At 45.3% G+C, this 24,305-nt stretch overlaps 1 long non-coding RNA gene across 2 annotated transcripts in view; it reads right to left on the bottom strand.

Annotated features, from left to right (window-relative positions):
* The window catches only part of LOC137542151 (uncharacterized), a 239,135-nt gene that overhangs the window by 104,548 nt on the left and 110,282 nt on the right, over positions 1-24,305 (bottom strand). For both annotated transcript variants that reach the window (XR_011025363.1, XR_011025364.1), the window contains exon 3: positions 20,129-20,208. This is a non-coding gene — a long non-coding RNA (uncharacterized lncRNA). The remainder of the gene's footprint in view (positions 1-20,128; positions 20,209-24,305) is intronic.

The raw sequence follows: 24,305 nt of genomic DNA, 5'->3' as shown, positions 1-24,305 counted from the left end.
TAGTTATGTATGATCTAGTCTTTGTTTTGAATGATTTTCTGAAGCTTACCTATAATTTCAGGGGAATAGGCTGCAATCAGGCAAATGCACAGAGAAGCGCGGTTTTCACTCGGCGAATATTAATGCGGTTGTTCCAGACAATATACTAACATTTTCCTGTCCTGGCTCTGAGAGGAGGGAGAGGGTCATTTGTAACGAAGGCATTTCACAAACAGCGCCGCGTTCCCGCAGACTATTTGTTTACGGCCGGAGCAGATAGCCAAGTGGCGGCGTAACAATTTGCATTCTCCAGCTTCATAAATTGGATAGTGTGGGGGGAGGGGGGCACGAGCGCTGTCAAATATTATGCGTATAAGTAAGTGGAGGGAAAAGAAGGAGATTTTGAGAGGACGTGGACAACAAGATGCACTCTGTTTTATACTGAAGTGTGGCTTCAGGAAGTCTCACCCGATTTGTCAATGAACAGGAAGTACATTTTTCATTTATATCTAAACTTTTTTGTCTTTGAAAAGTTATGATAAGTTATGATAAAACAGAGCAGAGCTAATGAGCCTTTGAACTTTCCTGCAGTAAAACCTTATCTTGAGGGGTCTGTCACTATTTATTGGTAGGGCTCCTCAAATCCGGATCAGGGAGATACCCGGATAGTTGCTAGTAAACCTGTACGGGGTGGAGGGTTCACTCTTACCTGTCTGACGTCTTCTTCGTCCGTCCCTCGGCGTCTCCCACGATGCGCTCCATGCGCGTCACGTGATTACAAACACTTCCTCCTTCAACCCGGAAGGAGGAAGTGTTTATAATCACGTGACCGCCGCTTGGACCGCATCGTGGGAGGCGCCGAGGGACAGACTGTAGATTTGAGCAGCCCTGTTTCTTGGTTGAGATAAGTGCTTTAAAAAGCAGGATTGTACTCCACCCAAGTTGGGTCGAAGAGCTCCAATAAGCTCTTTTGCATAGATACAACTAAAGTTTCTTAACTCTTCCTGTATTGGAAACAATCTGAGACTCTTCACTTTGCTACTAATGTTCTATTTCTTAGCTGTGCTACACATACAATTCATTATCTCAATTGTTTATTTTTGCTTCAGGTTTGCATTAAAGAAGATCTTCTGTCAGTGAGATTGCTAATATATATATATATATATATATATATATATATATATATATATATATATATATATATATATATATATATATATATATACATATACATACATACATACACATATATATATATATATATATATATATATATATATATATATATATATATATAATGCCTCCAGGGCCGGTCCAAGCAGAAGAAGGGGCCGGTCCAAGCAAGAAGAAGAAGTAACGCCCTGCCCCCAGGGGCGGTCCTAGACTTGCCGCCGAGCTGGAGGGTGTCCGCCGAGCTGGAGGGGGTAGCGGGCAGGAAGGGGGTATTGGGCACAGCGGCGGGGAGGGGGGGGTCGGACCCCCACCTCCCTCACCTGGGTCCCCCATCTGCGTTCCCCCTCTAGCTTAAGTTCAGCAGCAGCCGCCGCCATTAGTAAGAGGCAGTGGGCGGGGATGACTCACCTTTTCCGCGTTCCAGCGTGCGTTCCACTGTCGTCACTTCCTGCAATGCCGTCCACTTACAATACAGTGGGCGGCATTGCAGGAAGTGACGACAGTGGAACGCACGCTGTTCTCCCCCATTGTCCTCCTGTGTCCACTATGTGTACCCTCCTGCCCCCCAGTGTGGTACTCCTGCCCCCATGTGTCCTCCTGTCTTGTGTGTCCCCTCTTCAGCCCCCTGTGTGGTCCTCCAGTCCCCCGTGTCCCCTCCTGTGTGTGTTCATCCGTATCCCCTCCTGTGTTTGTGTCTGTGGTTCTCCAGTCCCCCTTGTCCCCTCCTGTCTACCTGTATTGGTTTTCGTGTCTCCTCCGGGCCCCCTCCTGCCCCCTGCATGTCTCTGCTCCCCCTGGGTAAGAATAGCGGCAGAGAAGCTCACTTTACTATCACTTTATCTACTATTGATCTACTATTTACTATCGATTCCAGCTCTTTGGTGTCCGCTGTGCGTCTCCGCAACCCTGTGAAAGAATAATTTGCGGCAGAGCGGCTCACCTTCCTAGCTATTCTAGTGGTGGCGTTCTGCAGACATCTCACGGCTTCCTCTAGTGAAGTCTCCTGTTGATGACACGACCAGACATGCAGGAAGCAGGAGGACCAAACAGGGGGACAAGGCAGGGAGTTTCCGACGTCGCGGCCAGTTGTATGGGCGGGCGATCGTAAGTCAGGCATTCCCTGTCTTTGAAATATAAGACACAATTTTTTTGGGAGAAAAAGTGTGTCTTATATTTCGGAAAATACGGTAAATATAGGGTCGGTTGTTAATTCCTTCTGAAAGTATTTGCTGATTGGCCATCATGCTGATGCATAGCTCCCAAATGTCCCTAACAGCCTCTCTTTGGGAACCCATTCCCTCTGTCCCTCTTTCTTGCAGAAATCTGAGACAAGGTCTGGAGCAGCTTGAGAGAGCTGCAGCCCGGCTGGGCACGCTCAGTACATGAGCATGAGCACATTTGTTCATCTTTCAGGACTGATGTACAGATTTGTATACGTATATGCATTTTTTTACAGAAAAATGTGCTTAAAGGGAACCAGAGACGAAGCACCCTTGTGTAATTTACCATATATATCAGTAAGAACATTAGAGAAAACACTTACCATGCTCTCTGTTTCATCCTCACTGCTAAAAGTGTCTGTTATTAGCTGTGATAAGAATCCCGGACTGAGCGTTCAGTCTGGCTTTGCAGGGAATAATTATAGCTGAGTCATTATAGCAGAGCCACCGGGGTGCAGGCTTGGGCTTGAAAAGACACCAGAGAAGACAGACTCAGCTATAATCTTTCCATAGCAAAGCTAGACTGAGTGCTCAGTCTGGGATTCTTATCAGAGGTGATAACAGTCAGATTAAACAGAGAACAATGAAACAAAGAGCAGATTAGGTGTTTACTGTCATGTCCCCACTGATTTATAAGGTAAAATACAAGAGGGTGCTTCATCTCTGGTTCTCTTTAAAGAGAGCCCGAGGCGGTTCGGGGGGGGGGGGGGGGGGGGGGTATGGTTGTGAGCGGAGGCAGATGGGACACAGAGGCATCTGCCTCATGATAGTCCTCTGTGTCCCCACACAGTCGCTCTCTGCCCCCGAAGATTTGTAACAATATTTGTCGCTATCTTGGTGGTAAACATAGGGAAGAGGGACTCCCTGTTCAGAACGCTAGCCAGGGGCATTCCTGCAGGGTTTTCAGAGCTGCCTTTGGGCAGCTCGCTCCCTGGCCACGCCCCCTGCCACTCCCCCGCCTCCCTGCACACTGTGAATGAGAGATATGGTCTCTCCTTCCAGCATTGTGACCTATAGGTCAGGAAAGTGAAAGTGGGCCAGCGTTGCCCACAGGAGTGGCCGGGAGAGGCGTTTTTTGCGGCTACCAGATCCGCTCAGCCCTCCGGATCAGGTAGCCTACGTTTTTTTATCTATGAGCCCACCTCGGGCTCTCTTTAGCTGACTCTAAACTTCATTCGCATTATTTAAACTGATATACAGTATTTATTATTTTCAAAAGTTGTAATTAAGGAAAACTAATGGTGATAGATAGGACCAGTGTGGTTTGAATGATAAAACAACATCTTTTGTTGCTGAATTCTTCGTTGTATGCATGATGAGGGGTGTGGTAGGGGCGTGGTTAGAGCTGTGACAGGGGTGTGCCTTAAAGTGTCCTTCTTTCTTATCTCAAAACGTTTTGGAGGTACAGTATGTGATCCTCTGACTGCCATACTTCCTTTGTCAGGTTTCTGGAAGTAGTATGCTAATCATACATACATAGACACATGACTATGGTAGGGACTAGATTGTGAGCCCCTCTGAGGGACAGTTAAGTGACCAGACAATATACTCTGTACAGCACTGCAGAGGATGTCGGCGCTATATACCGGTAAGTACTAAATAATAATAATTATGGCAGCAGGCTCCAAGAGGGCATTACAGAGAGCCTGCTAGTCGGGGCCCAAAACATAGCATCGGCAGCATGGATCATGTGACTGCAATGCTGGTCGCTGCCTATAGGGTACACACAGACTATGTGTAATTTACTGTTAGTGAAAGAGGAGAGAGAGAGAGAACAAAATAATTCAAGGTGACATAAGGGACGTAACAATGTCAGTGATGGAGTCTTTCAGTAACAGCTCACAATTGGCCTGAAAGTAAAATAAAAAAAATTAAATTAAAAGATGCATCTTTATTATTTGTCTCATCCGCCGCCGCCTCGAACGCATCTCCCTGATGGCGGGTGAAAAAGTTAAAAGTAGCAATTACAGCCGTCTCCTAATGGCACAGAATACTATTAAGACACTTAAATGCCTATTAACACCTTTTTTAATGTATTGGTTTGCCGCAAAATCCCTGCCATTTCCCATCCGCCGAGCGCCATTAAACCCGTATTAACAACACTCCCTTGACCCGCCGCGTGAATACATTAATATTGCTACGTATAATTTCCCTCCATCATCTGTCACGCCGCGCCTGTATGAAAGCGTCCGACGCCGAAGGGGGTGAAATTAAATAAAAAGAAAAAAAAAAACACAATTGGGGAAGTGGAGTTTTACAGGTAAGCATCTAAAGAAAAACTGCAGGGTTTTATCTTCATTGTTTAAAAAAAAATTCACAAAGAAAGGATACAAACTTTTCTGTGCTTTTCTTATAGTAGAACTAGACATCAGTAATACAGTAAAGCCCTCCCACAGTTGTTGTAATACAAATGGGACACAGAGGAATGTTCTTTTCTAAATGGGAAGCACGGTGGCGTAGTGGTTAGTGCTCTCGCCTTGCAGCGCTGGGTCCCTGGTTGGAATCCCAGCCAGGTCATCATCTGCAAAGAGTTTGTATGTTCTCCCTGTGTCTGTGTGGGTTTCCTCTGATCACTCCAGTTTCCTCCCACATCTCAAAAACATACAGATAAGTTAATTGGCTTCACCCTAAAATTGGCCCTAGACTACGATACATACACTACACGACACATACATAGACATATGACTATGGTAGGGACTAGATTGTGAGCCCCTCTGAGGGACAGTTAAGTGACTAACCAACATACTCTGTACAGATGTGCCTAATATGTCGGCGCTATAGAAATAAAAAAATGTATTAATCACATGCCTCTGTGTGTCGCTCTCCATCCCCCCCCTTCTCTTCGGACTCCCAAAAATGCAGACAAAGGGATTGTCTCTAGATTACTAGGAAAAGGGGCATTTCTAAAAGACGAGGCACTCCTGCAAAAAGCCTCTTACCTACCTCTGTGCGCCTCTCCCCTCCTCTATCCCTCCCCTCTGAGCCTCTCCCCGCCTTTAACCCGCTCCTGAGCCTCTCCCTGCCCCTCCGTGGCTCTACCCGCCTCTATCTGAGCCTCTCCCTGCCTCTATCCTGCCCCTCCGCAGCTCTCCCGCCTCTATCCCTCCCCTCTGAGCCTCTCCCCGCCTCTATCCCTCCCCTCTGAGCCTCTCCCCGCCTCTATCCCTCCCCTCTGAGCCTCTCCCCGCCTCTATCCCGCCCCTCAGTGGATCTCCCTGTCTCTATCCCTCCACTCTGAGCCTCTCCCTGCCTCTATCCTGCCCCTCCAAGGCTCTCCCCATCTCTCTGCTCTGTAAGGAGAAGCAGAGAGGTGAGCTGCAGCGTTGTGCCTCTGGGATCAATAAAAACAGAACTGACTGATTGCTGGTGACAGGAGTGGCAGTAAGAGGCTCTACCTGATCCGGCTAGACTCCCGGATCAGGTAGTATCTGATCTGCTGCTCATTCTGGGCCAGTGACTTATAGTATTAGAGGCGGAGCATCAGCAGAGAAATCAAGCAATTGGCATTGCTTATTAGAGAATGAATGATGACAGCCTCTGTATTCCTCTCACTTCAGGTTCCGTTTAATAATTCCCCTTATAGACACCCATTACAGAGCCCCTGGACCCCCTGCAGAAATGGCAGCGAAGTGTAGTAGTAACATCTAGAATGACCTGCTCTGGCCCTTATCACCTGCCTTCACCCCCATCAGCCGTGTTTCGAGCCTCAAGCTTCCCGCCATTCCTCTGCTCCCGAATCAAAAATTGGATCGTATAACCCCCCCCCCCCAAAAAAAAAACTGAATTTCATGTAGTGTGCAAGAGGCCTATAAGCGCTTTTCTGGCCCTCAGAGATTTCTGAGAGCTTTTTAAAAACCGCGATTGCATGTGAAAACAAGCACAAAATGCGGAATTGCGCACAAAAACACTATCGCAGCCGTGATATGAGTTATCACGGTTTAGTGGATCAAGCCCATAGTGTGCCTGAACCCTTACTATGATTTTTAATGCAATTTTAGTATGCTATTCCCACAATACTTCCTAACAAATTACCTAAAATGCTGGGTCCTGTTTCCTGCTTTGTATAGAGACACATGTCCACAGTGCAGTTTCAGGGGCTGAACGGTTGGCGGGGAGGCCGCAGAGCAGAGATAATAGCCAATAGTCTAGTCGGTAAATAATCAGGGCATGCACCGGAAGTTTTGTAGTGTCCTGTGTGAGAAAAGGGCGGATGTGGGAGATGTTTTTTAGGTAGAGACTACAAGAGGAGGATAGTTTGTCAATGTGTTGATTGAATGAGAGACCCGAGTACATATAGGCTATTGGAGGCTCCGTGAAGCTGGCCCCCCCTACAACCAGCACAAATAAAAATTCCATCATAGTTGGTTAGTGCTATGTTTGTGCCCATTTGTGCTGCAAAAAATAAGATTTGTGTTGCTTTCATTTTGAAGATAATAGCACTTATTTCCAAAACAATACCATCACCCAGCCCCCGTACAACAACCTACAGACTTGAAACTGGTATGGGTGGGTAGTGCTGTGCATGTGCTCATTTGTGCTGCAAAAATCATCTTTCTATGTTTTATAGTTTTTGAGATATTCATGTTTTTATACAGGTTAAAAGGTTACTCAGGCTAACTCAGCCTTTGCTATGTTGGGGGGCTGAGTGGACTTTTGACCTTTATAAAAATGTGAATATTTCAAAAACTATAAAAGATAGAAATATGATTTTTGCAGCACAAATAAGCACATGCACAGCACTACCCACCCATACTAGTTTCATGCCTGTAGTTATTGTATGGGGGCTGGGTGATGGTATAGTTTTGGAAATAAGTGCCATTATCTTCAAAATGAAAGTAGCATAAGGGCCCATTCACACTAGAAGCGCTTTTCTGAGCGTTTTTCGATTGATTAGCATTTTTAAAATCGCTCCCATTAATTTATTAAAATTGCGGTACAAATCGCGGTGATTTTCACGAAAGTGAATGGGAGCAATTTTAAAAACCGTGAATCAATCGCAAAACGCTCAGAAAAGCGATTCTGGTGTAAATGGGCCCTTAATCTTAATTTTTGCAGCACAAATGGGCACAAACGTAGCACTAACCAATCATGATGGAATTTTTATTTGTGCTGATTTTAGGGGGGACAGCTTCACGGAGCTGATATGGCAACCCAAAGAGATCAGCAGGACAGCCAGGCAACTGGTATTGTTCCATAGGAAATAAATATGACAACCGCCATATTCCTCTGAGGTCAGTTGTGGTGCTTCAGATTATTAAATTACAATATATTCCTGCGTATAAGACTACTTTTCAACCCTTGAAAATCTTCTGAAAAGTCAGGGGCCATCTTATACGCTGGGTGTCATTGATGCCGGGTGATACGCCCTATCCTGTTACCGCCTCTCAGATCTCGCTGCTGAGGACTGTAGTGAAGCGGTGCAGGCGCACATGTGTGAGATGTGAGAGGCAGAGAAGGAGGTAAATAGGATACAAGAGTGGGCCAGAAGGGTGAAAGAGGCGTGTTTTATGGGCACAGCACGATCTATTCTTCCATACGGCTCTGATAAACAGGTAGACAAGGAGAGTTGACCAATCCAACCAGTCAATCACCTGTATACTGTTATATACTGGGTACCACATACAGTACAGCACCAGTATCTGTTCATCCATAGCTCCAGTATATGATATTTTTTTTAATTTTTATTTGGTGTGCGTTGGAAGAGGGGTAGTCTTATATGGCGAGTATATCCCAAACTCTATATTTTAACTGAAAAAGTTGGGGGGTCGTCTTATATGCCCAGTCATCTTATACGCCGGAATATACGGTATTAAAGATGCCCATCTGTGACTGGTCCACTTTGACAAGCAACTCCAGGTTGAATTCAGGGTAAAAAAAAAAAGCCTAAAGATAGAAGGATCGGCGGCGCTGTACACAAAAGTACAAGACGTAACCAGTGTCCTCGTCACAGTAAATCCTTTGTGTTCAACCACTGAGCGCAGCAGCGGGGAGCCACTCTGAGCCTCTTATGGAGAATTGCTGGACACAATTCAGTAGAGGCAGCTAAATGCCAACAGCTATACTCTGCCTTACACGGTATACGTTTACTGATCGCGCTTTAACGCTTTCACGCCATGGAGAAGCCATGCCTGCAATTCTCTTATGACGTGCCTCTGTTACAGAGAATTCTCACTTAGTGCCGGTTCACGCTTGTAATAAAAACGTACCTGTTCTGTACTCTTTTTGGAGCAGACAAAAAAAAAACACGGAGGAACGGATCATAATGTTAAAAATAACTCGATTTGCAAATGAAAACATGTCTGTTGGATACGTTTGTGAAAACTGAGTGAAGAGTCCAAACGTCTCACTTTTTTCCGGAGAGTGGATCGCCATGGAGGCAATGTAAGGCTATGCAAAGATGGATCTTTTGTTCACGCACAGAACTTTGCACACAAATCGTATGCCAAAGTCCATCTCCTAATGTTGCTACTCCTCCCCTCTGCGTCATTTTTGTGGACTTCCTGTTAAAAGCAGGGCTTTAAAGTAAACCTGAGACTAAATAAATATAAAACTTCATACATACCTGGGGCTTTCTCCAGCCCCCTTTGGCCTGTTCGCTCCTTCGCTGCCATCCTCCGCCTCCTGTATCTTCCGTTATTAGTCCCTAGTAACTTCGGCTAGTCAGGGATTAATGCGCATGTGCTCCCCGTCAGGGGCGCCTCTAGGCATAGGCAGTACAGGCCATTGTCTGGAGTGCCATTGGTCTTGGGGGGCGCCATGTTGCTGGATTTAGGCCCACCCCCACATTAAGCCCCCCCCCCCCCAAACTAAGCGCTACCTGGTGGGTGTTCTATTACTTGCTTCTGCTGCATCTGCTTAGCGTAAGTTGCAAGCAGCTGCCACCTCTGTGCCTTGTGCCTCCTTCTGTCCCTTGTGTGCCTCATTTAGTCCCCCTGTGCCACCTTCTGTGCCCCTTTGTGTCTCCTTCTGTTTCCCTGTGCTTCCTTATGTCCCCTTTGCCTTTATTTGTCCCCTTGTGCTACCTCTAACCCCCCTGTTCCTCCTTCAGTCCCACTCTGCCTCTTTCTGTCTCCATGTGCCACCTCTGTCCCCTGTGCCTTCCTCTGTCCCTTTTTGTCGCCTGGAGTGACAAAATGGCTAGAGGCGCCCCTGCTCCCCGTGGTGCTTCCATGGCCGAGAGCATTCTGTGCCTGTGCAATACTACTGCTCAGGCGCAGAATGCTTCTGGCCGCGCAACAGGGGAGCACACGCAGCTGCACTGCGCTGGCGCCGGCTGGCCTAAGTTACCGGGACCAATAAAAGAGGATCCAAGAGGCGGAGGACGGCAGCGAGGGAGCGGTCAGGCCGAAGGAAGCACCATGAATCTTTCTATTTATTTTATCTCGGGTACACTTTAAAGATACCGACCGAGCCGTATTTTAGCAGTTTAGCAGTCTCACATTAACACGTGTAAACATGTAATACAGTACATTAACATTAAACGGTGCATTAAACAGTATGTCAAAAATAAATGGGTACATTAAACAAGGCCATATGGATAAAACATTGCTTGGTACAGCATAACCACCCCCAGTTCCTTCCTATTGATCGAAACAAAGTACATTATAATAAAAACACCCACCACATCCAACCTGGGCTCATATCAACCAAGCTATTTTTAACATGATACAATCCCCCTTCTCTCTTTCTCCCCATCTTGCCAACCCCCATGTAAGCCTTGAAGAGATACCTCTTGTTCACCGCAAAAAAGTAACTCATCTGTTACGCACCACCAGACAAATTATCTTACAAAATTGGGGAACAACACTGGTCCCTACACTGCCTCATATTTAAGCCATAGTTGATAGCAATCTTAAGATGGAACTCGTCTACAAAAACAAATTTCATTAATAGATAGCCAATTACCAGAGTTGCCCCTGTGATCTTCTGATCAGATTTCTGATTTTAACTCCCGGGCCCATATGCAATTCACTTTTTCACCTGAGTTTTCTCCTAGGTGAAATTTTCAAACTTGTCAATAAAATGCCTTTTAAAACACCACCAAGCAAACAAATACTTATTTTGATAGTACTTTATCAAGTATTGATGGTACTTTTTGCATTACTAAAAAGTTATTAAAAATTAAAGAAGAAAAATTATCTCCTAGGAGAAAACTCAGGTGAAAAAATGAATTGCATATGGCCCCCTACCCGTAATCAACTTCAGCAAGCATCTAGCTAAAGTCCAATACAACGCACCAAAAGGAGGAAAGATTATCACTCAAGTTTACTACTCAGTACCTATTTCCTACCACAACCTTGTGGTCAGTTATAGTTTTACATTCTTTACTGTTATGGAGTTTCACTCTCTGCTTGTTAAATGCATGTCTGTTTGGACGGGATGGGTCTGTAGGGTATTTCCAAACACCCTTGTATTAAACATTGTAAAGTGGCCCACCTTCAGCCTTTGGGCCTCAGTACACTTAAAAGAAGACTCTCACCCAGGACCTCTACAGGTAGAGGCTTACGACCTACATCTCTTCATTTTAATAAGGTTGAGAAAACAATCTACCTTCTCATAAAAGAGAAGCTGTCAGCCATACTATCTAAAAAAACAACAACACATATATAAGTATATAAATACTTGCTCTACTTACAAAACATATGTATTGCACTGTCCACATTTTTATTTTAGTGATTTTTCTATAGTAAAAAAAAAGGGAGAGAGAAAATCCTTCTTAGGATTCTCCATTTTAACTGTCTATCTTGAAGCCAATCCTGATGTCATTTCCTCCCTTACTCTCCTCTGCCTGATTGTGTATGCATTGCCCACCCTCCTCCCAGTCTTCAGGCACTCCCACACAGCTCTGCTATAGAACGTGCATTGTCAGCATGAGAAATATTGGGCAATCAGAAAGGAACAGAGGTGTGGGAGGGGAAAACAGGAGGAAAAGAGGCTTCAGCCAATCGGGCTGCATTAGTTAAGTCTGAGGCGAAGTAGAGAAGCAAAAAAAGACAACCCAGCATGCCCTGCAACTTCCTTCATGCGGCAGATGTACCAAATAAGAGTCAGAGAAACTGGGGAATCAGCATTTTTCAACAAGAAAAGTAATAGTGATTTTTAAATTTTGGTTTGCCTACTTAGCATCATTATTTCCTATATTACCAAATAAAAATAAACGATTTTTGATTTTATGCCCAACCGTTACACTTAAAATAGCCTTTTCCCCCCTTTCACTTGTGAATCCTTCCAGTGCCGTCCTGCCTGAGAGCCAACACCTTCAACACTACTTTAAAAGAAAACTTATGTTTAGTTTATCTGTTAAGATTTTTGACAATTCACACCAATACTATACAGTATGTACTATATGTATCAATTGCCATATCATCTGTTCTGTATCTACTCATTTAAAATTTCAACATACCGTAGTTACCAAGCAGCAAGGGGTGACCCCACAAGCTGCTTGGTTACTCTGTTGTACTGGTCCAAGCACTATCGCCATACAGCCATATCAATCCCTGCCATGTACAGATGAGGACCAAAAGTCTAAAACAGGCTGTCTACATGTGGGGTTGATGTGGCTGTGTAAAATTTAAAGCCTTAGGCTTGCTATTCACTAGCGGTTCTGGATGCTAGCCTGGCGTACAGGGGCATAAAGAGATAATTTGCATATTCAGTATTGGAGCATTGTAGGTAACCACAAATGGGCACTTAAAGAGGAACACCAGTGAAAATAATGTAATAAAAAAGTGCTTCATTTTTACAATAATTATGTATAAATGATAAAGTCAGTGATTGCCCACTGTATAAGCTTTCCTCTCCCTGATTTACATTCTGACATTTATCACATGGTGACTTTTTTTACTGCTGGCAGGTGATGTCAGGGGAAGGAGATGCTGCTTGCTTTTTTGGCAGTTGGAAACAGCTGTTATTTCCCACAATGCAGCGAGATTCACAGACAGGAAACTGCCAGGACTATGGTCTTCACGGTTTGCTGTGGGAGGGGTTTCACCACAAAATCAGCCATCCAGAGCCCCCTGATGATCCGTTTGGGAAACGGAATAGATTTATCATGGGAAAGGGGGTATCAGCTACTGATTGGGATGAAGTTTAATTCTTGGTCTTGGTTTCTCTTTAAAGCTGAATTATTGCAAGTTTCCTTCTGTTTTAAGAAGGCAAATCGCACCAAGCATTAACATTTCAATAAATATTATTTTTTTAAAAGCAAACAAAATAAAAAAACAAAACACCCAATACATTTTGCCATGCGTTAAAACGTTCTGGAAACGTACTACAAAAAGTACAAATTGTGGAAAACGGATCTGTTTTCAAAAAACGGATCAGTTTTAATCCGCTGCAAGCCCTCAGGCCTCTTTTACACTGGCGCGGAGCGTTGGCCTATTTGGCAGCAGGCCAACGCTTTGCCACTGCAAGTCTATGGGGCATTTCACACCGAGCGAGGTGTGATGCGTCCCACCGGAAGTGCCCGATTCACCGCTAAAGCAACAGCATGTTGCTGGACAACATGCACGGTGACCCGGGAGTCATGTAAGTCTATGGCGATGCATATTTTTTGAAAAATATACGGTGTTAGTGTTGCGCATGCGTGGAAACATATTTTTTCAATACACTTATGCGCAGTTTGAATTTTGGCCACAGGAAGTGAGCGCTAGAGATCCTCACCTGATGCTTGTGCTGCAGCCAGAATGGACAAGACAAGACAAGACAAATAACATTTATATTGCGCTTTTCTCCTTGCGGACTCAAAGCGCCAGAGCAGAGCAGCAGCCACTAGGGCGCGCTCTATTGGCAGTAGCAGTGTAAGGGAGACTTGCCAAAGGTCTCCTACTGAATTAGTGCTGGCTTACTGAACAGGCAGAGCCGAGATTCGAACCCTGGTCTCCTGTGTCAGAGGCAGAGCCCTTAACCATTACACCATGGAGATTACCGCGCACAGCCACAGTAATCTCCATAGGCTTTTTTTGGTGGTGCAGTGCAATCAGCCACAAGTTAGCAGTGTGAAACCGGCCTAAGGCCTTCATTTGTCCCTTAAAAAAATAGTATCTTTGCACTTACCTCTTTTCCGTCATGACAGGTCAGCTTCAAACCTCAGCCCCGCCGGACTCCTTTCCTTACGCTATGAGTGGTTTCCGACCACCGTCTGTGGACCGGAAAAAGCACTCGTACAATGGAGATTTGCTTTAAGTCAAACAGACCCAACATGGATCAGTCATTTTCAAAAAAAAAAAAAGGTTGACTCGAGTGTTTTTCCCCCTTCTGTAATTAATATTATTTCCGATTGGCTGGGCACAGCTGTTACACTGCAGAACGCCCGTTAGTAACCGCTTCACCACCAGAACACAAGTGCAAGGTATTGTATTGCAATTTTGTTTAGTCAGCCGGTCAAGTCACAGAACTTTGACTGAAGCAGCTGAATAGACCAGACTGTAGTAATGTAGAAACAGGGGTGACAACTGCAGCAAGGCCCTTGCTACAGAGGGCCCTTCTCCCATCACCAATCATTGGTAGTCTACAGGGCTGATTCTCTCATGAAGCAAGGTGAAACATTTGCATGCAGTCAGAGTAGGAGAAGAAGCGAGAGGAGAGCGAGGTGAAGAGGTCATCATTGGGGAAAAGCAGCTTATTGTGCTGTGTGAGGAGTCTGACAGTGACTGAGGAGGGGGGAGGCAGGAGAGCAGCAGTGTTTCATTTGACTTGCACAGCAGAAGGGAGGAGGTGGCACTGCTGTCCTGACTGAGGAGTAATGGAGTGGCTGAGGGTGAGCAGTTTATTTGTTACAGACTCACAGCCAGCCAGTGTGCTATTGTGTTGAGCTGCAGCATGTCAAGTGAGAACATTAAATGAAGCAGAGTAAATTGTCAGGTGCTGTGCGATCATTCCAAATTGGGGGTGGGGGGAAGGAGCATCCTCACAAGTTTGCCTCAGGCAGCAAAAAGTCTAGAACCGGTGTTCCAACTTTGCACATGCTCAGCTCAGTAGCATTTGTATGCTATTTTGTCGGGTATGCTGAAATGTTGCAACACCGGCCCAGGTGGTCTAGTGCTCGTGATGACTGCCATGAATGATTTGTATAGTTTTAAACATTACCAAAGGTGTTGGTTGCTGCTCGCTCGGACCTGGATCATTTGCATCCTTACTGTGAGTTTGGTGGTGGGGGGGTTCTTGCCTTACATAACTGTGTACAAGGGAGTGCACACTTTTTCGGCTTTTGTACTTTAAAAATTACAGGGGCAGATTGATCTACTGACCCCCCACCCTCCATAAAATATCCTTCGCAGAGGTGGCCCCCCCATACACACTTCCCAGTGTAGACAGCCAGATGTGCCCCTGTGCTCCCAGTATTTGCTGCCCCCACGCTGGCATAGGCAGCCACACATTCCCCTACCAGAACAGCCAGGACTACTCTTCAGCTCCACCCCAGGCCGCCTTCAGGGCAACACAGATAGGACTGCAGTATGGGGCCCGAATAAGTCTGGGACACAGCGAACAATGCCATGCACATGGGTCCCATCTGCAAGTCTGTTGCAAATTGTACAGACTGTCAGTGAATGTGGCTGTGTTTGCATTGCGTTTTTTATTTAGATTTTGCCATGTTTGTGCTTTGCCATTCTCATTTCAGTGAATGAATATCGCATTCACTGAGAAAATGCTGCATGTATTGCGTTTGTGATTTATGCAAATTGAAAGCGCTGCTCAAGCACGAGTAATCCCATAGGATTAGATGTGTCACGGTGCTTTTCTGATCGCCAGCGACCACCTTAAATATAGGGGGGGGGGGGGGGAGGGGAGCGAGGGGGGCCCTGTAGGTTTTCCCAGTATGGGGCCCAGAAATTTCTGAGGAAGCCCTGGAGCCTCTACCATCCACAGTTTGGCCCCTCCAGCAGTGCATGTAGTTAGAGAGAACACTAGAGGGCATCATAGAGATGAGAATGTGGAAGGCAGAGCTGAAGGAGGATCCCGGCAGTGCTGATAGGTGAGTGATCACATCCACTCGCTCCACTTAAGCGGTTTCATTCCTTGATGTCAAGCGCAACTTCGCCATTCTTGTTGGCATGCGGGAATGCGATCTACCAAGCAGTTCTCTGCGATCAACGCATTGGGCAACCCTGGATGATCACATGATCCTGATCATAAGGGAGCTGAAAGATTTCTAATTCAGGTTTAGGGTCGGTTTCTCATTTGTTTTAAAAACGTATCCGTGACTCCGTTTTCTGTCCCGGACCAAAACCAGAGCCATGCATACCAATGTTAAAAATAGCGGCCGTCTTCACACACTTCAAAAAACAGATCCGCGGGATTCGACTTGAAAAACTGAATGGAGATTTTCTGGGACTTCACGGACTGTAGATACACGGAAGGGTAGTGAAAGGCAATACAAAAACGGATCTCCCTCTACACAGAGAACTTTTGCCCTGAACTTACTTCTCCTCCCCTCAACATCATCTCTGACAGCTTCCTGTTGACAAGCTGGGAGAGACGAGCGTGACAAGGTGGGAGAGACAGCGCTGCCATCATGCCCAGCAAAAAGTACCTAAACACGGAGGACCAGATTATGGCGGTCAGAGAGCGCCCAGAGCTGTGCAACAAGAGGCATGAGAATGAGAATGGTTCAACAATTGTTTTTTTACAGCATAACCACTCCCACTTCCTTCCTATTGGTCATAATCCACTCCCAATCCTCCCCACTACATTCCACATGTCCTTAAATGGTTAAACTACTGTTTTGTTTAGCCCTAACCACGCCCACTTCCTTCCTATTGATCAACATTGGCATATAGATTGTTTATTTACAACAAAACCCCTCCCACTTCCTTGCTATTGGCCAATATCAACAGCATTAAAAAAACACATTTTCTGTACGTTTTTTGGGGTGAAAAACAGAATGGAAACAGATAGGAAATGGATGCTCTTTTTTACAAAACGGATACGTTTGCTTTCCAGTTTTTGAAAACCGCAGCCTGGACCGTGTATTGCGTTCTGCAATCGCACTTAGTGTGGACCGATCCTTATCTGGAGAAGCTGAAGGCACTATACCACTGATGAAAGCCTCTGTTGCAGGGTCTACTCTAGTCGCAGCATAAGCAATATTCATCACCAAATGGTTTATAGGGGTATGGCAGGGCAACCAGACTGGGAATTGGGGAGGGCGGCACTCAAGAGAGGAGGAGCGTGGCACTGCTGGAAAGGAGGGGGGTGAGCAGTCGGGGGGTGGGGGGGGGGGGGGCATTGCAATCTTTTTATTGAGGCCTGTGGTTGCCTAGCAACACTGCTGTTTTATTTTTATTTTTTTGTTTGTTTGTTTGTTTTATGGGGAGATGCACTCTTGCTGAAAAAAAAAATGGAAAGATTGTCCGAAATAACCAAGAATGAACGTTACCTCAAGTGTATGTGTACTGTTTCATGTGTGCACAGAACACAGCCATTCTTCAAGGTTTAAAACCGTAGCTGGTGGGCAGGACTGGAAAAAAATGTGCAGTCAGTCAATAGATTTAATGGACCACTGCAGTGAAAAAAGCAAGCAGTTAAGATCTGACAGAACCAACAGGTTTTGGACTAGTCCATCACCTCATGGGGGATTCTCAGGGTTTTCTATGTATTCAAAAGCATTTCATGAACGACAGTTGTTAAGTCAAACTGTCAAAACTGCCTCCATACTCGCTTAAACACTATTTAGACTTAGCAACTGCCGTTCAGGTAATGCTTTTGAAAATAAACAAAACCCTGAGAATCTCCCATGAGGACATGCGCTAGTCCAAAACCTCTCGGTTCTGTCAGATTGTTACTGCTTACTTTCTTCGCTGTAGTGGTCCTTTAAAGAGAACCAGAGATGAAGCACCCACTTGTATTTTACATTATAAATCAGTGGGAACATGACAGTAAACACCTAATCTGCTCTTTGTTTCATTGTTCTCTGTTTAATCTGACTGTTATCACCTCTGATAAGAATCCCAGACTGAGCACTCAGTCTAGCTTTGCTACGGAAAGATTATAGCTGAGTCTGTCTTCTCTGGTGTCTATTCAAGCCCAAGCCTGCCCCCTTGTGGCTCTGCTATAATGACTCAGCTATAATCATTCCCTGCAAAGCCAGACTGAAGACTCAGTCCGGGATTCTTATCACAGCTGATAAGACACTTTTAGCAGTGAGGATGAAACAGAGAGCATGGTAAGTGTTTTCTCTAATGTTCCTCCTGATATACAGTGGTGTGAAAAACTATTTGCCCCCTTCCTGATTTCTTATTCTTTTGCATGTTTGTCACACTTAAATGTTTCTGCTCATCAAAAACCGTTAACTATTAGTCAAAAATAACATAATTGAACACAAAATGCAGTTTTAAATGATGGTTTTTATTATTTAGTGAGAAAAATAACTCAAAACCTACATGGCCCTGTGTGAAAAAGAAATTGCCCCCTGAACCTAATAACTGGCTGGGCCACCCTTAGCAGCAATAACTACAATCAAGCGTTTGCGATAACTTGCAACGAGTCTTTTACAGCGCTCTGGAGGAATTTTGGCCAACTCATCTTTGCAGAATTGTTGTAATTCAGCTTTATTTGAGGGTTTTCTAGCATGAACCACCTTTTTAAGGTCATGCCACAACATCTCAATAGGATTCAGGTCAGGACTTTGACTAGGCCACTCCAAAGTCTTCATTTTGTTTTTCTTCAGCCATTCAGAGGTGGATTTGCTGGTGTGTTTTGGGTCATTGTCCTGCTGCAGCACCCAAGATCGCTTCAGCTTGAGTTGACAAACAGATCGCCGGACATTCTCCTTCAGGATTTTTTGGTAGACAGTAGAATTCATGGTTCCATCTATCACAGCAAGCCTTCCAGGTCCTGAAGCAGCAAAACAACCCCAGACCATCACACTACCACCACCATAATTTACTGTTGGTATGATGTTCTTTTGCTGAAATGCTGTGTTACTTCTACGCCAGATGTAACGGGACACACACCTTCCAAAAAGTTAAACTTTTGTCTCGTCGGTCCACAAGATATTTTACCAAAAGTCTTGCCAATCATTGAGATGTTTTTTTAGCAAAATTGAGACGAGCCTTAATGCTCTTTTTGCTTAAAAGTTGTTTGCGCCTTGGATATCTGCCACGCAGACCGTTTTTGCCCAGTCTCTTTCTTATGGTGGAGTCGTGAACACTGACTTTAATTGAGGTAAGTGAGGCCTGCAGTTCTTTAGATGTTGTCCTGGGGTCTTTTGTGGCCTCTCGGATGAGTTTTCTCTGCGCTCTTGGGGTAATTTTGGTCGGCCGGCCACTCCTGGGAAGGTTCATCACTGTTCCATGTTTTTGCCATTTGTGGATAATGGCTTTCACTGTGGTTCGCTGGAGTCCCAAAGCTTTAGAAATGGCTTTATAACCTTTACCAGACTGATAGATCTCAATTATAGTACTTTGTTCTCATTTGTTCCTGAATTTCTTTGGATCTTGGCATGATGTCTAGCTTTTGAGGTGCTTTTGGTCTACTTCTCTGTGTCAGATAGCTCCTGTTTAAGTGATTTCTTGATTGAAACAGGTGTGGCAGTAATCAGGCCTGGGGGTGACTACAGAAATTGAACTCAGGTGTGATAAACCACAGTTAAGTTATTTTTTAACAAGGGAGGCAATCACTTTTTCACACAGGGCCATGTAAATTTGGAGGTTTTTTTTTCTCACTAAATAATAAAAACCATCATTTAAAACTGCATTTTGTGTTCAATTATGTTATCTTTGACTAATAGTTAACGGTTTTTGATGAGCAGAAACATTTAAGTGTGACAAACATGCAAAAGAATAAGAAATCAGGAAGGGGGCAAATAGTTTTTCACACCACTGTATATGGTAAAATACACAAGGGTGCTTCGTCTCTGGTTCCCTTTTAAGGACTTACCAGGCCAAAGAAAAAAAAAGTTCAGTACCTGTAGCTAATTTGAATGCACGGAAGACGCCATCCGCACCCTTCGTGCAGTTTCACCAGGTCCCCGCTGCTCAATATCCCCCCGGGCTGGCTCCCGACCCGGGTCAGGCTCTCATGCCACCTGCAAAATGTCCGCCCAAACTGGCCGTGGTTGCGCAGTCCGCACAGACGCGAATGCGACTGCGCAGCTCTAGGGCCTCCCCCCTGATCCACGCTACAGGAGACAGCCTGCAGCGTGGATCAGGGGGGAGGCCCTAGAGCTGCTCAGCCGCACTCGCGTCTGTGCGGACTGTGCAGCCGCGGCCAGCTCGGGCGGACATTTTGCAGGTGGCATGAGAGCCTGACCTGGGCTGTGGGGTTGGGAGCCAACCCGGGGGAATATTGAGCAGCGGGGACCCGGCGAAACTGCACGGAGGGCGCGGATGGCGTCCTCCGTGCATTCAAATTAGCTACAGGTACTGAACTTTTTTTTTTCCTTTGGCCTCGGAAGTCCTTTAAGAAAAAAATAGTTTCTCTTCCATGCTGACAAATCCCTATGCAACAAGGTGGGATTTTATGGTCTGTCCGTACTCCAAACAGAGAAATGTTACCATGGTTGCAATTTGAGCTTGCAATCAGATCTGGAAACTCACAGACTGACGTGAAAGGCTGGATCAGGCTCGCGTTAGGTGGTTAAATGCCTGGGGGGTCTTAGAGTGATAGACAGCAGATGGGTCTCCCCAGATACAGAGAAACTAATAATAGAGTGGTACAGAAAGATACTGCTGTACTCTGGAAGGACAGGAAGAAAGTGAATGCCAAAAGCAAATAGTGTACCAGGAAATATACAGGGAGGTGAATGCAGTACTCACAAAGCCAGGATCTACTTGTGGGGAGTTTCAGCTTGTCCCTGCTCATTGCTGCCACCTGGGTCCTTGGAAGGGGACACTCTCTGGAATAAAACAAAAGGATGGGGGTGTGAAAGGACAAAACAACACTCTAATGTGCCACTTGTAGACTACTTATCTATCATCTAAAGCAGAGGTGTCAAACTCAAATACAAAGTGGGCCGAAACTGAGCTCTGAGACCAAGTCGTGGGCCAACATCAATGTATAGTGGCCACCTCTCTCCCTTATAAAGGTCCCTGGTGTCTAATACCCCCCCCCCCCCTCCATCTCCTGTACAGTTTCCTGATGTTTAGTGGTCCTCCGTCCCCTACACAGTTTCCTAGTGTTTAGTGGCCCCCTCTTTCCCCTACGCAGTTCCCTAGTGTCTAGTGGCATCCACCTTCCCGTATACAATTCCCTGGTGTCTAGTGGCTCCATTCCCTCTCCTATACAGTTCCCTGGTATGATGTGCTGCCCCCCTCCCCATATGGCTTCCCTGGTGATCTAGGGCTTACCCTCCAATATAGCTTCTCTGGTGGTCTAAAGTGGGACAAACATAATGCAAAGTGGGAAAACCACCTGAGGGCCAAATATAATGGCTCAGAGGGCCAGATGTGGCCCACGAGTCGAGGTTTGACATGTATGATCTAAAGCAGGTGTCCCCAACCTTTTCTGGCCCGGGGACCACTTTCTGACCAAAGTTTTCTCCGGGGACCCGGGGGGGGGGGGGATGGGGGGCGGTGGGAGCGAGGGATGGGGTGTTTGCGCGACTTAGTGGACAGTGTCGTGCGCAGCAGGTTATGGGGGGGAGGGGGGCTGGGGTGCGGCGGCATAGCTAGCATAGTTGCCCCAGTATAGGGTGTTTAGTTGCCCCAGTATGGCTAGTATAGTTACCCCAGTATAGCTAGTATAGTGCCCCAGTATAGCTAGTATAGTGTCCCAGTATAGCTAGTATAGTGACCAGTATAGCTAGTATAGTGCCAGTATGGGTAGGTAGTGCCCCAGTATAGCTAGTATAGTGCCCAGTATAGCTAGTATAGTGCCCAGTATAGGTAGGTAGTGCCCAGTATAGCTAGTATAGTGCCCAGTATAGCAGTATAGTGCCCAGTATAGCTGGTATAGTGCCCAGTATAGCTAGTATAGTGTCCAGTATAGCTAGTATAGTGCCAAGTATAGCTAGTATAGTGCCCAGTATAGGTAGGTAGTGCCCCAGTATAGGTAGCTAGTGCCCCAGTATAGCCAGTATAGTGCCCAGTATAGGTAGGTAGTGCCCCAGTATAGTGCCCAGTATAGCTAGTATAGTGCCCAGTATAGCTAGTATAGTGCCCAGTATAGCTAGAGGAAGAGGGACACATATACAAAGTTACCTATACCTTTCTAACCTATACTGAGGAACACCTAAACCGGATTACCTATACTGGCCACACCTGTACCTGGCTTCCTACACTGGGGAACATCTAAACCTGGTTACCTATACTGGCCACACCTGTACCTAGCTTCCTATACTGGGGAACATCTAAACCTGGTTACCTATACTGGCCACACCTGTACTTGGCTTCCTATACTGGGATAACACCTAATCCTGGTTATCTATATTGGCCACACCTGTACCTGGCTTCCTATTCAGGGGAACACCTAAACCTGGCTACCTATACGCCATTAAAAATAATGCTCGAGTGGGGTGCAATTTTTCTATGTTTTCCTTCTGTCCTGTGCAAAAGTTCAGGTGCACTTTAAGTTTGGGCTTACATCTTCCGTTCCTCCGACGTGTTTGTCCTTGCAGGAAAATGGTTAACAGCGTCTGCACCCTGTGCCGCTAAGCTGTGGCTGAATGCGAATTGTAAAGGTGGATTACTTCCGCGGCTCGGCCTGACACTTCAGGCTTTGCAGGTGTGTTTAGCTTGCTAAAAGTCTCCTGGATTGATTTTCTGCAGCTGTTGCCTCGGCCCCACTGTGAATAACATTTACACAGCAAAATCCGAAGATGCCGGGAGTTAAATTGCTTCGCCTGTCCATTATAGCAAATAATTTCATCCGCCGTCTCCTCTATGTACAGAGAGAGAGTGGCGGAAGGAGCAGACAGCGCCCAAACACGTCTCCAAATGTTCCCACAACCATTCTGTACATCCAAGCCTAAAAAAAAAAATCACTTGTGTTTGCTGAAGAATTTCAAATAAGAAAGTTGTAAGAACTGAAGCCAAAACTCCAACAGCAGGAGGTTAAAGGGGGACTCTAAGCCTGTCTGTAAAGGTACACGGAGGGCGCACATCAAAAAAGGGAGCAGTCATTACTAGAATATCAGCAACACTGCCGTAATTCAATTGTTGGGTGCTGGACAAGTACAATAATAAAATATCAGTGATTTTAACTATCCTATTAGCGTTCTACCTAACCTTCCTCACGACCGTTACGGCGGATCTTTTTCCCATGCAAAGGGCCACGATCATTTGAACTCTTGTTCTTGCTAGTCACATACATGTTCCCACGAGTAGAAAGATGGATTGTCTCGGTGGGGTATTCAACTTTACATTAAAACCCCTTATCTATCCCTACCACTAACCTACCACTATCTAAGCGTAAATACACTAACCGACCCCATCTAAGCCTAAATACTGTAACCTACCACTATCTACGCGTAAATACACTAACTTATCACTATCTAAGCCTAAATACAATAGTCTACCACTATCTAAGCCTAAATACACTAATCTATCACTATCTAAGCCTAAATACACTAATCTACCACTATCTAAGCCTAAATACAACAACCTACCCCTATCTAAGCCTAAATACACTCACCTTAAGGATTATTAGGAACACCTGTTCAATTTCTCATTAATGCTATTATCTAATCAACCAATCACATGGCAGTTGCTTCAATGCATTTAGGGGTGTGGACCGGGTCAAGACAATCTCCTGAACACCAAACTGAAAGTCAGAATGGGAAAGAAAGGTGATTAAAGCAATTTTGAGCGTGGCATGGTTGTTGGTGCCAGACGAGCCGGTCTGAGTACTTCACGCACAACCATTTCTAGGGTTTACAAAGAATGGTGTGAAAAGGGAAAAACATCCAGTATGCGGCAGTCCTGTGGGTGAAAATGCCTTGTTGATGCTAGAGGCCAAAAGAGAATGGGCCGACTGATTCAAGCTGATAGAAGAGCAACGTTGACTGAAATAACCACTCGGTACAACCGAGGTATGCAGCAAAGCATTTGTGAAACCACAACATGCACAATCTTGAGGTGGATGGGCTACAGCAGCAGAAGACCCCACCGGGTACCACTCATCTAAACTGCAAATAGGAAAAAGAGGCTACAATTTGCACGAGCTCACCAAAATTGGACAGTTGAAAACTGGAAAAATGTTGCCTGGTCTGATGAGTCTCGATAAGAGTCAGAATTTGGCGTAAACAGAACGAGAACATGGATCCATCATGTCTTGTTACCACTGTGCAGGCTGGTGGTGGTGGTGTAATGGTGTGGGGGATGTTTTCTTGGCACACTTTAGGCCCCTTAGTGCCAATTGGGCATTGTTTACATGCCAAGGGCTACCTGAGCATTGTTTCTGACCCTGTCCATCCCTTCATGACCACCATGTATCCATCCTCTGATGGCTTCTTACAGCAGGATAATGCACCATGTCACAAAGCTCGAATCATTTCAAAGTGGTTTCTTGAACATGACAATTAGTTCACTGTACTGAAATGGACACCACAGTCACCACATCTCAACCCAATAGAGCATCTTTGGGATGTGATGGAACGGTCGCTTCCTGGATGTGCATCCCACAAATCTACCTCATATCAATATGGGCCAACATTGCTAAAGAATGCTTTCAGCACCTTGTTGAATCAATGCCACGTAGAATGAAGGCAGTTCTGAAGGCAAAAGGGGGTCAAAACACTGTATTAGTATGGTGTTCCTAATAATCCTTTAGATGAGTGTACACTAACTTCTCACTATCTAAGCCTATATACACTAATCTACCCCTATCTAAGCCTAAACACATTAACCTATCTATATCTAAGCCTACATACACTAACTTATCACTATTTAAGCCTAAATACAACAACCTACCCCTATTTAATCCTAAATACACTAATCTACCACTATCTAAGCCTAAATACACTAACCTATTGCTATCTAAGCCTAAATACACAAA

The sequence above is a fragment of the Hyperolius riggenbachi genome, chromosome 12 (genome assembly GCF_040937935.1).
Source record: "Hyperolius riggenbachi isolate aHypRig1 chromosome 12, aHypRig1.pri, whole genome shotgun sequence".
In the NCBI taxonomy this organism is placed as follows: domain Eukaryota; kingdom Metazoa; phylum Chordata; class Amphibia; order Anura; family Hyperoliidae; genus Hyperolius; species Hyperolius riggenbachi.
Note: the sequence above shows the minus strand (reverse complement) of the source record. Positions and strands in the feature narration are given on the sequence as shown.